This window comes from Rousettus aegyptiacus, unplaced genomic scaffold, assembly GCF_014176215.1.
Source record: "Rousettus aegyptiacus isolate mRouAeg1 unplaced genomic scaffold, mRouAeg1.p scaffold_m13_p_5, whole genome shotgun sequence".
Lineage (NCBI taxonomy): Eukaryota > Metazoa > Chordata > Mammalia > Chiroptera > Pteropodidae > Rousettus > Rousettus aegyptiacus.
This window is the reverse complement of record NW_023416308.1, coordinates 91,693,603-91,707,783: the sequence shown is the minus strand read 5'-3', so window position 1 is coordinate 91,707,783 and position 14,181 is coordinate 91,693,603. Positions and strand designations below refer to the sequence as shown.

The 14,181-nt window shown below is 32.6% G+C and overlaps 1 long non-coding RNA gene across 1 annotated transcript in view; it reads left to right on the top strand.

Annotated features, from left to right (window-relative positions):
* Positions 1 to 333: 333 nt before the first annotated feature.
* The window catches only part of LOC118602994, a 50,265-nt gene continuing 36,417 nt past the window's right edge, over positions 334 to 14,181 (top strand). Inside the window, exon 1 of the long non-coding RNA XR_004951067.1 lies at positions 334 to 418. This is a non-coding gene — a long non-coding RNA (uncharacterized LOC118602994). The remainder of the gene's footprint in view (positions 419 to 14,181) is intronic.

The window sequence follows — 14,181 nt, the reverse complement described above, 5'->3', positions numbered from 1 at the left end:
TAAACTCCTCAAGAAAACTGGCCGAATGTGACTGTGGAGCTGGAACCAGAAAGCTCTTAAGTAGATGATATTATCCTTGAAGTAGATAACCATAAAATAGTGGTAAAGAACAGATTTTGGCATCAGATGCATCTGAGTTTGGATCACAGCCCAGGTACTTATTAGTGTATAACAACCTGGGGCAAATTGTTTCACCAGCTTGAACTTTCTTTTCCTCATTTCTAAAATTGGGACATTATAGTGTATAGTTTTGTTTTCTATGTACTTGGCTAAAGCTAAGATCTAAGTTTCCCAAAATCTTCTTCACTCTGTGGTTCCAGGTTAGATTTGGCCAAAAGAGGAAGCTGCTTGAAATTGCGAAGGTCAAGTGAAGCAGAAGTCAATACTTTCAAATCTCCGGGATCAGACCTGGTGACTGGTGAGTGCAGAAATCCCTGGCAGTTTCAGCTTGCCTTCATTCTTCAGTTTCTCTAGCCTTCATTCCGCATGTGTCTCATTTTACTAGTTACTGGCCCTGATGACCAACGGTGCGCAGCTATAAACTCGTAAAAGAGCTACAGAGAGGCAACAATTTCCCATAGAGCCACCCCTTTGCAGCTCTACTTCAGTGGCTGATTGGGCTTGGTTTCTTGCCTTAATGTGCAATCAGCTCTAATTTGTCCAACTACACCAGTCTTTTGGGCCGACTGGTTCACAATGATTTCTATGATCCCCTCTGAACCTCCTCTTTTAGACTTTCCCATCTTTTTCCATATTTGTGTAAAGTCTAATTCATATAGCAAATGCTTTAATTTCTTGATACTTATAATGACTCTATTTTCCTGCCTTAGCCTTAACTAATTGAAATATCTCTATAATCTTGTAACGATTGAATAAGGTTACATATAACAAAACTCTACATAAAGTAATGGCACAGAAGATGGTACCTATAACTATTATCTAAATGTTGTATGAACTTCAACTTATATTGTTTCTCTTTATGCTTCTGTTCTATTGTGTTCACTCTGTCAACTGTAACTTCAGCTTGCAAATGGTCTTTTGTAGATGCCTTGAGCAAAATCTACTTCTGGAAAAATTCAGCTTCAGCAAACAAATGGTGTTTTAGTCTCTGAATGTAGCCAATTCCAAATTCCTAATATTGGTCATGTGACTAGACTCCGTCGACAAGAACCATGAATTACCTGCTTATGCATGGTCTTCTGAACTAGCATGAAAGTAGGCACATCTTGGTATTTGGTCATAATCCACAAAGTCGTATACAACAGGTCATTAAATAATGTCCTTTGTCCAATGTTGTTTCATTATGATGTTGATGAGATGCCATAAGAACTTAATTCTTCTTTATACTTTATATCAATTAGGAAGTGATAAAATTGGTTTCATTCTGTCATTTCACTTAAAGTTGCATAATCTATGAATGATGTTAAGTGAGGTTTTATTGTATATGGTAATATTCTATTTCCTTAGAGTACAGACAGCAATATAAAGTAACTATCTTCTAAGAGATTCTATGCAGAAAAATGAAAAAAGAAGCTAAATTGGAAGTGTGACTTGTAAAGAAAATTGTGCTTAGCTAGACTATCTTGTAATCCTGGTAAATTCTTATTTTCTCACATTTTTATTAAGGTATAATTTGTATGCAATGAAATGGAGAGAGTATGATTTGATGAGCTTTGACAATTGCACACACCAGTATTCAGCACTACGCTGAAACCAGCATTTAAAGACTGATTATTAAATATTAAAAAACTTTGCAAGTCAGCTATTAAACTATTTGTGGTTTAAAAACAGCCACAGTGGGAGTTTTTATACCAAAAGGAAAATCTGTGAATTCTACAAATCAGGGTTATTTTGTTGTTGCTGAGAGTCAGTTTGTCAGTGTACCACTGTAAATTCTAGATCTTACCCTGACATCAAAAAATACCTTTATACCAGAAAGATCCTCTTGCTCCTTCCCTCTCTATTCCAACCCCACTCCCCAGATTCAATTAGTGTACTGATTTTCTTCTCTTCCATCAGTTTAACCTTTTCTAGAACTTCACATAAATATAATACAGTAAGTACTTTTTTCATCTGGTTTTTGAGATTCATCCATGCTGTTATGATTAAGAGTAGTACATATCTGCTTATTGCTATGTAGCATTCAATTTTTATAAATATGCCAAAATTTTTTTATACATACCTTGTTGCTAGACACTTGGACTTCTTCCAGCCTTTGCCTATTATGATTAAAATTGTTATTAACATTCTTGTACAACTCGTTTTGTGGACACATATGTTTTTATTCCTCTCGGGAATCTACCTAGAAGATAAACTACAGGCTCATAGGACACAAACATGCTTATCTTTATAAAAAATTGCCAGACTAATTACCAGATATGTTGGATAATCTTACACTCATGCCAGTAACATGAAATTTCTGGTTGCTCCCATCCTTGCCAGTGTCTGTTGTTTGTCTTTATTTTAGCCATTCTGGTTGGTGTGTAAAAGCACTTCATTGTGGTTTTAATTTTCACTTCCCTGATGACTAATGATGCTGAGCACTTTTTCATTTTCTCAATGGCCATTCATATATCTTCCTTTTTAAAGTAACCGTTTCAGTGTTCTGTCCATTTTTTATTGGGTTGTTTGTCTTTATTATCAAATTATAGTAGTTTATATATTCTGAATATACATAATTTGTCAGACATATATATTGTGAATATTTTCTCCCAGACAGTGGCTTGCTTATTCATTTTCTTAATGTATTTTAATGAGTGTACATTTTTGTATTGATAAAAGGAATTCTATCACCTTTTCTTTTTTGACAAGTCCTGTTTATATATGTGGGTCCTATTTATAAAATACTTGCTTATGCCCAAAGTCACGATAATTTTCTCATGTTTTCTTCTAGGAGCTTAATATTTTTAATTGTTTTATTTACATTTATGCTCTTTTTAAATTATTTTATATGGTGTGAAGTATTAGTCATTTTTCCATCTTTAAATTTTTCTAGCACTATTTTGTGAGAAAAGACTTTCCTGATATGCTTTATGGCCTTGGTCCAAAAATAAATGACCATAAAACTGTAGGTCTGTTTCTGTGCTATTTCGTTACATTGTTCTATTTGTCAATTTGTATACAATTACCACACTATCTTAATTACCATATCTTTATATAAAATCTGGAAATAATGTAAGTATTTCAACTTTAATTATTTTAAGATTATTTTGGCTATACTAGGATAGGATCTTTGCATTTCCACATAAATTTGGAACAAGCTGCCAACTTTTACAATAATTAAATTCTGCAGCAGATTTTATTGGGATTATGTTTACTCTGTTGATCAATTTGGGAAAATTTGACATGCTAAAAGTATTGAAACTCAGAATTTTTAAAAATTATACATTGCTCCATTTGTTTAGGTTCTATTTAATATGCAATGTTTTATATCTTTCCTGTTGGTATTTCACACATATATTGTGAAAATTATTCCTAAATTACTCATGTATTTCGAATCTATTGCAATTTTAAAAATTTAATTTTCCAATTTTTTTTTGTTGCTGGTATATAGGAATATAATATATTGCATATATTGACCTTGAATCCTGCCAGGACCTACTGTATAATTGGCAGGGCCCAGTACAAAAAAAAAAAAAAATGTGGGACCTTTGTTCAAATTTCAAAATAATGAGACTGAGCATTAAATCATGTGCAAGACACTTCTGAGCATGGGGCCCTGTGCAAATGTACAGGTTACATACCCATAAAGTGAGTCCTGTCTTCTGCAATCTTGCTAAATTTCTTTTTTAGCTTGTGTAGAGTTTGGGGTTTGGGGTAGAAAACAGGATTTTCTACATAAATGATATAGTCCATAAAAAAAAAATTATAGCTTTATTTTTTCCTTTCCAATCTGCATTAATTTTCTCTCCATGTCTTAGTCATGCAGGCTAGAACCTCCAATTAACTTCCATTCAGAATAATGTTGAATAAAAGTGGTGAGAGTGGGCAATTTTGCCTTGCCCTGACCTTAGTGGAAATACATTAAGTCTTTCACTGTTGAATACATTATCTAATGATTTTCATGGCTACTCCTTATCAGTTTGAGGATCTCGTGAAAATTTTTAAGATCATAAATGAATAATAAGTTTTATCTAATTTGGGTTATGCTGGCCAAATAAAATAAGTTTAGAAATGTTCCTTTGATCTTTATTTTCTGAAAAAGTTTGTAAGCATTGACATTACTTCTTAAATTTACTTTTTAAATTCATGCCTTCCTTTCTCTCATGCTCCTTGCAGAATAATTTTTTTTTTTTTTTTTTTTTTTTTACTTTTTACCCATTCCCTGGATTCTGTTTGGCAACCATCAGCTTGCTCTTTGTATCTATAGGTCTGTTTCTGTTTTGTTTGTTCATTTGTTGTTTTTTTTTTTAGATTCCACATATAAGTGAAATCTTATGGTATTTGTCTTTATTTCACTTAAACATAAAACCTAGGTCCATCTATGCTGTCGCAAATAACAAGATTTCTTTTTTATTGCTGAGTAATGATCCATTGTATTTTTCTACTACATCTTATTCCTTCATCTATTGATGGACATCTCAGTTGCTTCCATATTTTAGCTATTATAAATAATGCTGCAGTGAACATAGAGGTGTATATATATTTTCAAATTAGTGCTTTTGATGTCTTCATTATGGTATTGCTGGGTCATGCAGCAGCTCTATTTTTAATATTTTGAGGAATCTCCATACTATTTTCCATAGCGACTACACCAATTTACAATCCTACCAACTCCTGTAGCTCCACACGCTTCTCAATATTGTCCTTGTAGTGTTTGTTGCAGAGAAAGTGATTTTGTGTACAAGCAACTTCTGTATAGATTGTGTGTGCCCAGTAGTTTTGGCAGGCTGGTTAGAGCTGGACAGGCACTTACTGCACCTGGGGTGCTGGCTTGCTCAGCTGGAGAGGCTCTGGGCAGGGAGGTCGGGTGCATGTGATGATGTCCTGTTGATCCTGTTTGCCCCCTTTGGGCCTAAATAAGTTCCTTGTAGTGGCTGAAAACATGCTGTGATGACCTTGCAGGTAGGCCAAATCACCAGGATAGAGCAACTTCCACCCTATTGAGGTGGAGGGGTACTTAAACAGTGGTGCTCACCAGCATCTCCAACCTGGGGAGTTCCAGCAGATACCAGACAGCTCCTGCAGTTAGTTTCTGGCCACTTCTATTCATTCATTCTTTCTATTGGTTTGTTTTGCAGAAGCTGTTTAATCAGCCTTCAGTTATCTCTTAGAAACTGCTCTATGTGTAGGCATATATTTCAGTGTTGTGTAAAGGGTAAATTCAAGGTCTTTTTATGCTGCAGCCAACTTGAACCTCTTAATTAAATTCTTAAATAGAATTCACAATAAAGACACTTAGGACTGGAGTTATAGTTTTTTAAAGAAGGTTGTAATTATGACCTCAATTTATTTTCTTTGTTTAGTTTTGTAATTTATATCTTTCAAGAAATTTCTTCATCTTATATAAGTTGCCAAAATGACATAAATTGCTCATAATATTTTATCTTTTTAATCTTTTGCATTTGTAGTAGTGTCACCTCCTTATTTCTTGCTTATATTACTAACGTGTTCTTTTTCTTGAAAAATTAGGGATTTTTCAATTTTTATTCTTTCAATAAACTTTCTTTTTTAAAGAACTATTTCTTTATATTACAGTGATTTCTGCTCCTATCTTTATCATCTCATATGTCACCTTGGTTTGGGTTTATATTGCTCTTCTGTTCCTAACTTAATGTGGAATGAGAATGAGATGACTTATTTAAAATTTTTCTTTTCTGTTATAAGCATCTTTGTCATGGATTATCATTAAAATACTGGTTTAGCTTCATCTTAAAATTTTTTGTCTTATGTTTTCATCAAAATTAGGTCTAAATATATATATATATATTTTTTGGTAACTTCTTGGAACTGGATTATTTACAAGTGTATCACTTAATTTCCCAATATTTGGGTAAATTTTCATGTACCATGCTGATATCGATTTTAATTCTCTATTTCAATCCTTTTAAATTTATTGAGACTTGTTTTGTATTCTACCATAGGGTCTATCTGACTAATGTTCTACGTATATTTGAAAAGAATATGTATTTTACCATTAGTAGGTGTAGTGTTTTATAAATATTAATTGAAGAATTGGTTGAGGAGATTTTTCAAGCCTTTTATAAACAATAATTTTTATCTACTTCCTGTATCAACTAGTAGAAGTTTTGAAATATCAATAATAATTATGGATTTGTCCATTTCTTCCTTTAGTTCTCTTGCTACATGTGTTTTGGAGCTTTATCTGGTCCTTACACATTTTTGATTTTTGTGTCCTTTTGGTGACTAGGCTCTTTAAATCTTATAAAATACCTTTCTGGGTTTAGAAATACATTTTTCATGCATTCTAATTTGTTTAGTATTAATAAAACTCCAGTTTTCTTATACTCCAGTTTCTTATGATTAATTTCCTTGATTTATCTTTTCAGCCTTTTATTTTTGTCCTGTGTCTTGAAATTTAAAGTGCATTTCTTTAAAAAAAAAAAAAAAGTACGTAGTTTGGTCTTTCAGTCTGACAACCTCTGCCTTTCAGTTGTATGTTTACATTTAATGTAATTATTGATATTTTTGGGTTTATGTCTGTTCTATTATTTCTTTACTCTTTGCTCCATCTCTTCTTCGATTTTTTTTTTCAATCCTGTCTTCATTAAAGCAAATTTTGGGTGTTCTGTTATCTTCTCTATTGGGTTATAACTCATACTATTTTTTAAAGATGATCCAGAGCTTAAAATATGCATCTTTAATCACAATCTACTTTCAAATAATAATATACCATTTTTTATGTAATAAGATACTTATAGCAGCATATACTTTCATTTTGTCCCTCATTTTGTGCTATTGTTGCCATTCATTTACTTCTACATAAGCTAGAAAACCTATAATTTATTATTACTATTTTTACTTTAAATGGTCAATTGTTTTTAGTGATGCAAAAATAATTTATATTTACCTTCATATTTTATATCAATTTATACATGATATACATTTTTATTTACCTGTATATACATGTTTATGTGTAGACATGGGTTTGTATTTAGTTTCATTTACCTTTAACCTAGAGAATACTCACACATACACAATTTGTACAATCCCAACCTACAAAATTGTTGCAAATATTGTGCAAACAACTTTTATTTCCTTAAACAATTTACTACATAAGTTGATGAATATAAAATTCCATGTTCAGTTTTTTGTTTGTTAGCACTGTAAGGATGTCATTTCAGGTTTTATTTTTTCTGTTTTGCATTGTTTCTGATGAGTAGTCAGCTATCGTTCTTATTGTTTTACCCATATATGTAATTTGTTTTCCCTTTGAGAAGAGTTTTGTCCTACTACCATCCTTTTCCACAGTGCTAATATTTGTCTCTACTTAAGAATTCTGGATTATTCAGATGAAAGATCAACTTCAGTTTCTCTGTGTGACTCATTACCATGTTCCAGGATTTACCCCTAGTGAGCTCAGAGTCCCCTTTTCCAATGAATTTTGAGAAGCAAACAGCAATAGTAATAACAGTGGTATTGAAGACCACCTCCATTTTAACATGCTTCATATAATGCCTGAGTAGCACACAAGAGGATACCTGCAAGGGATATAAATATCTATCTGACTGTTAAACAGTGGTGCACCAAAGGTAGGTGTCAGGGATTTGGTGGGAGCAGTTTGTCCCAATGGGAAGTACTATTTCTTTAATAACTTACTTGACTTTCTTTAGGATGGTCAGCACATCGTAATAATAAAAAGTGCTTTTAGTCAGCTACATTAACATTTATACAGACAAAGCATCCTGTTATTGTCAGTTCTGACTCCCTTGGTTTACCACTGCTGCCTGGTGCCCTATACTGCTTTCTTTAGACATCTGCTTTTAGATAGGATTCTTATAATATTATCTCAGCTCTGATCATGATCATGAAACACCAATACGTGTATTTAAGAAAGATGTATTGTCTTTAGAGCCTTTAGAAAGAGGTGTAACTAGACTAAAAGTGATCAGCCTCTATGTACAGATTTCTGGAGAAGAAAAGAAAATTAGCTCAGTTGGATTAACAACTATTCATCATCAGTCAAAGTATTGAAAATAGGATTTCAGCCTAGATATTGATAGCTTCCAAAGTCTGTATTCCTAAAACTAGGCTCTGTGGCATTTCTCAAGCCCCAGTTGCCTGTAGATTTCTAACTATTTCTTTAATCTTTCACGGTTTTTGTTTCCACTCCTGTGAGGCAATATTATTATCGAGTGTCTTACAGATCTCAGAAATTAGATGAAATAAGATAAAGACCTTAATATAGGGTATGAGTTTTTCAATTGTTCTCAACCAAGAAATTTTTTTTTTCTTTAGTTTGTGGATTCCTGAGTCAATGTTTACTGACAGAACAAATGGGACAGACCTTCTGTCTGGTACTTCCAAGGTCTTTTGCTACTTAATGCAAATTATTTCTTTAGTGTTTCTCTATTTCCTGGGTAGGCACATAGCACCAAGCAATCTTGAGTCATTTCAAATCAGGGCCTTGTCAGAAATTTATTCATGTAGCATGAGGAATCTGAAATAAGTTTTTCTAGTTTTATTGAGATATAATTGACACAAAACATTATATAAGGTATAGGACATGTTGATCTGATACACTTATATTTTGAGAAATATTTACTATAGAGGGTTAGTTAATACCTGCATTGCCTCACATAATTAGCATTTAATTTTTGTAGTGAGAACATTTAAAGACCTACTCTCTTAGAAACTTTCAAGTATATGATAGTGCTATTGATTATAATCATCAAACTGTACCTGAGATCTCTAAAACTTATAACTTCAAGTTTATATTCTTTAATATAACCCCATTTCTCCTACTTTCCAGCCTTTGGCAACCACCATTCTAGTCTCTGTTTCTATGAGTTCAGCTGCTTTAGATTCCACATATAAGTACTATCACAATATTTGTCTTTCTGTCTTATTTCACTTAGCATAATGCCCTTAAGGTCTGTGTTGTCACGAATGGCAGGATGTGTGTGTGTTTGCTTGTGTACATGCGTAAGTGTGTGTGTGTATCACATCACCTTTATCCACTTATCTGTCAACAGACACTTAGGTTGTTTCCATATTTCGACTGTTGTGAATAAGCTGAAATAATAATAATAAAAAAAAAAGGTGGCAGTGCAAATATTTCTGCGAGATTCTGATTTCATTTCCTTTGGCTATATACCGAAGTGGAACTGATGGATTATATGGTAGTTCTATTTTTAATTTTTTGAGAAATTTTCTGTTTTAATAGTGTCTGTACCAATTTACATTCCCACCAAATGTGCACATGGGTTCCTGTTTCTCCACATCCTTGCTATGCTTGTTATCGCTTGTTTTTTTGATGGTAACAATTCTAACAAGCATGAGGTGATAATTCATTGTGGTTTTGATTTGAAATTCCCCCATGATTAGTGATTTTGAGCCTCTCTTCATATATCTATCAGTTATTTGTATATCTTCTTGAAAAGAAGACATACAATCAGATAGTTTTTTTGCTTTTGAGTTGTATAAGTTCCTTATGTATTTTGGATATTAAACCCTTCTCAGATATGTGGTTTGTAAATATTTTTTCTCATTTCATAGGTTATTTTTTCATTTTTTAAAATTGTTTCTTTTGTTATGAAGGATCATTTTAGTTTGATGTCATCCTACCAATTTATTTTTCCTTTTATTGCTTGTGTTTTGGTGTCACATTAAAACATTTTTGCTAAGACTGATGTTAAGGGGTTTTGTTCCTATGTTTTCTTCTAGGAGTTTTATGATTTCAGGTCTTATGTTTAAATCTTTAGTCTATTTTGAGTTAATTTTTGTGAGTATTGTAAGGTATGGGTCCAAGTTCATTCTTCTTCACCTGATCATTTAGTTTCGCCAGCACCATTCATTGATGAAACTATGCTGTTTTGGTACCCTTGACAAACATTGAGTAGTCTTGGTTCCCTTATCAAATACCAGTTTATTGTATATGTGAGGGTTTATTTCTGGGCTCTTGATTCTGACCATGTGTATGTATCTATTTTTATGTTAGTACCATACTGTTTTGATTACTACATTCTTATATGATAGTTTGAAATCAGGGAATTTGATGCTTTTAGCTTTTTTTCTTTCACAGAATTGCTTTTGCTATTCAGGGTCTTTTGTAGTTCCATACAAAATTTAGGAATTTTTTTGTGCCTGTGTGTGTGAAAAATGCTGTTGCCATTTTCATGGGGGTTGTATTGAATCTGTAGATGGCTTTAAGGAGTATGGACATTTTAACAATATTATTTTTTTCTGATTCATGAACCTGAGATATCTTTCCATTACTTGCGTCTTCTTCAATTTCTTTCTTCAACATCTTATAGTTCCCAGTGTACATTATCTGATGTGGAGTAAGTCATTGTTTTACTTACTCCACAGAGCTGGTTTGAACAATAGCTAAATAGCATATTTTTTAGAGGGAATCATTCCACAAATGAACCAACATGACTTCAAGAACTTCAGTACAAGGCTGATTAGATGTTCTAACAATAAATTTGTTACAATTGTTGACAAATTGTAAATAATTGTTTACAATTGTTCTCAAATTCAACTGGAAAGTATATACTTTTTTTTTTCACTAAGTGTGCTATAAGCTGTAGGGTTTTTTTGAAATGTAAATCTCATATATTTAAATAGACATGTATAATTTTGCTCGTCTTGAGGTGGCCTCTTCTGTATATTCCCAGTTGTAGGACTTCTGTTCAGATAGACTTCAGGTGACTCCCAATTATGGGTGTTCTGTAGTTTAGTTACAATTTTGATGAGATTGTGAGAGGAGGCTAGACAGTATTTACCTACTCTGCCACCTTGATCAAAAGCCCATATGTTTTTGTTTTTTAATAAACTTTATCAGACTAATAAAAGGCCCCATTTAATCTCTTAGTTAAAGATAAGATTTTTTTTAAAAAACCATAAACAGATATTGAATTATGTTTCTTAAAATTTTTAAAGTTGACATACAATATTATATTAGTTTCAGGTATACAACATAGTGATTAGACATTGATATAACTTACAAAGTAATCACTTCAAGAAGTCTACCGTTTTTCACCCTACATAGTTATCAAAATATTATTGACTATATTCCCTATGCTGTACTTTATATACAAATGAATATTCTTGTAACTGGAAATTCGTACTTCTTAATTCCTTTCACCTTTTATTATCTGTTTTCCCAACCTCCCTCCCATCTAGGAACCATCAATTTTTTCTCTATCTATAAATTTGTTTTGTTCATTTATTTTGTATTTTAGATTTCACATATAAATAAAATCATGTGAAATTTGTCTTTCTTTATCTGACTGATTTCACTTAACACGATATCCTCTAGGCCCAACCATGTCGTCACAAGTAGCAAGATTTATTATTTTTATGGCTGAGTAACATCCCATTGTATCTATGTACCACTTCTTTATTTGTGTATCAGTGGACATTTAGGTTGCTTCCACATCTCGGCTGTTGGAAATAATGCTAAAATGAATAAAGGCTGCATCTATCTTTTCAAATTAGTGTTTTGAATTTCTTCAGATGAATACCCAGAAATGGAATTGCTGAGTCATATGGTAGTTCTATTTTTAGTTTTTTTTGAGGACCCTCCATATTGTTTTCCATAGTGTCTGCATCAATTTACAACCCTACCAACAGTGCATGAAGATTCTCTTTTCTCCATATACTCGCCAGCACTTTATTGATTTATTGATACCCATTCTACCAGATGTGAGATGACATCTCATTGTGGTTTTGATTTGCATTTCCCTAATGATTAGTGACATTAAGTATCTTTTCATATGTCTGCTGACCACCTGTTTGTCTTCTTTGGAGAAATGTCTATTTAGGTCCTCTGCCCATTTTATAAACAGATTGTGTGTGTGTGTGTGTGTGTGTGTGTGTGTGTGTGTGTGTGAAGTTGGATGAAGGTTCTAAAGAAATTAAGTTCATCTGATCTAGTGTGTCATTTAAGGCCACTGTTTTCTTGTTGATTTTCTGTCTGGATGATCTATCTATTGATGCCAATGAGGTTTTAAAGACCCCTACTATGACTTTCAATTATTGTCAATCCTCTTTTTACATCTGTCAGCATTTGCTTTATGTATTTAGGTGCTTCTACATTGGGCGCATAGGTGTTTATGAGAGATATATCCTATTGTTGGATTGATCCCTTTATCATTATGAAATGCCTCTCTTAGTTTCTTATTACAGCTCTTTTTTTAAAGTCTATCTTGTCTGATACAAATATTGCTATACTAGTTTTTTTTCTTTTTCATTTTCATGAAATATCTTTTTCCTTCTCTGTACTTTCAGTCTGTGTGTGTATTTTTATCTGAAGTGGGTCTCTTATGGGCAGCATATGTAAGGGTCTTCTTTTTTTAAATATATATCCATTCAGCCACACCATGTCTTTTGATATGAGTATTTAGTCTATTGACATTTAAAGTAACTTAATAGTACATTATTGTCATTTTATTGTCTTCTGATTGTTTTTGTAGTTCTCTTATTCTCTTGCTCTCTACTCTTGTATGCTCATGAATTCTTATAGTATTGTGTTTATATTCCTTTCTCTTTATTTCTTATACATTTCCTGTAGATTTTTGGTTTGTGGATACCATGTGCTTTCTATATACCAAGCTATGTTTACAGCAGTATATTTTAAGTTCATTTTAAGTTTAACTTTGAACACATTCTAAAATCACTATAATTTTTACTCTTCCCGCCACATTTATGTTTCGGTCACTATTTTCACTTTGTGTATATATCCATTAATTTATTATTGTAATTATACAATCTTCCTACTTTTGCCTTATGTACTAGCTTTATCATTGGTGGATCCACTGATTTTTCTTAGTGTTTCCCTTTGTCAGTGAGCTTTTTTTTCTTACACACACACACACACACACACACACACACACACACACACACGTATGTATCTTATTTATATTTTTTTATCGTTTCTAATTAAATAAATCCCTTTAGCATTTCTTGTAATATGAGCTTAGTGTGATGAACTCCTTTAGCTTTTGCTTGACTGGGAAACTATCTCTGCTTTGATTCTAAATAATAACCTTGCTGTTAGAGTAATCTTGGTTTTAGTTCTTTGCTTTTCATCACTTTGACTATTTCACACCAATCCCTTCCGCAAAAGTTTCTGTTGAGAAATAGTCTTATGGGAGCTCGTTTGTAGGTAACTGTTTTCTTCTTGCTGCATTTAAGATTCTCTCTGTCTTTAACCTTTGACATTTTAATTATGACTAACCTGATATGGGTCCCTTTGGGTTCATCTTGTTTGGAACTCTGTGCTTCCTGGACTTGTATGTTTATTCCCTTAAGAAAATTAGGAAAGTTTTTTGTCATTTCTTCAAATATTTTTTAAACTGCTTGCTCTCTTTTCCTTCTGTTACCCCTATAATGCAAATGTTGTAAGAGTGCTTTTTTGAGACTTGATATCATCCCAGAGGTCCCTTAAACTATCCTCATTTCAATTATTTTTTATTTTTCAGTTGCAGTTGACATACAATATTTTATTTGTTCAGGTTTACAACATAGTGATTAGACATGTATACAACTTATGAAGTAATCACTCAATAAATCGAGTACTAATTTAATTTTTTTCCTTTTGCTGTTCTGATCAGGTGTTTTCAGTTACCTATATTTCAGATTGCTGATGTGATCCTCTGCTTTATCTAACCTAATACTGAGCCCCTCTAACATATTCTTCATTTCAGTTATTGTATTCTTCATTTCTTTCTGGTTCTTTTTTTTATGGTTTCAGTCTCTTTGTTGGCATTCTCACTGAATTCACCTATTCTTTCTCTAAATTCGTTGAGCACCCTAATAACAAGTGATTTGAACTCTGTATCTGGTAGATTGCTTGTCTTCATTTCATTTAGTTTTATTCTGGAATTTTGTCCTATTTCATTTGGGACATCTTCCTTTGTTTCCTCATTTTGATTGACTCCCTGTGTTTCTATGTATTAGGTAGATCTGCTATGTCTTCCGGTCTTGGAAGAGTGGCCTTATATAATAAGTATCCTGTGGAGCCCAGTGGTGCAGCCCCCTGGTCATCTGAGCAGA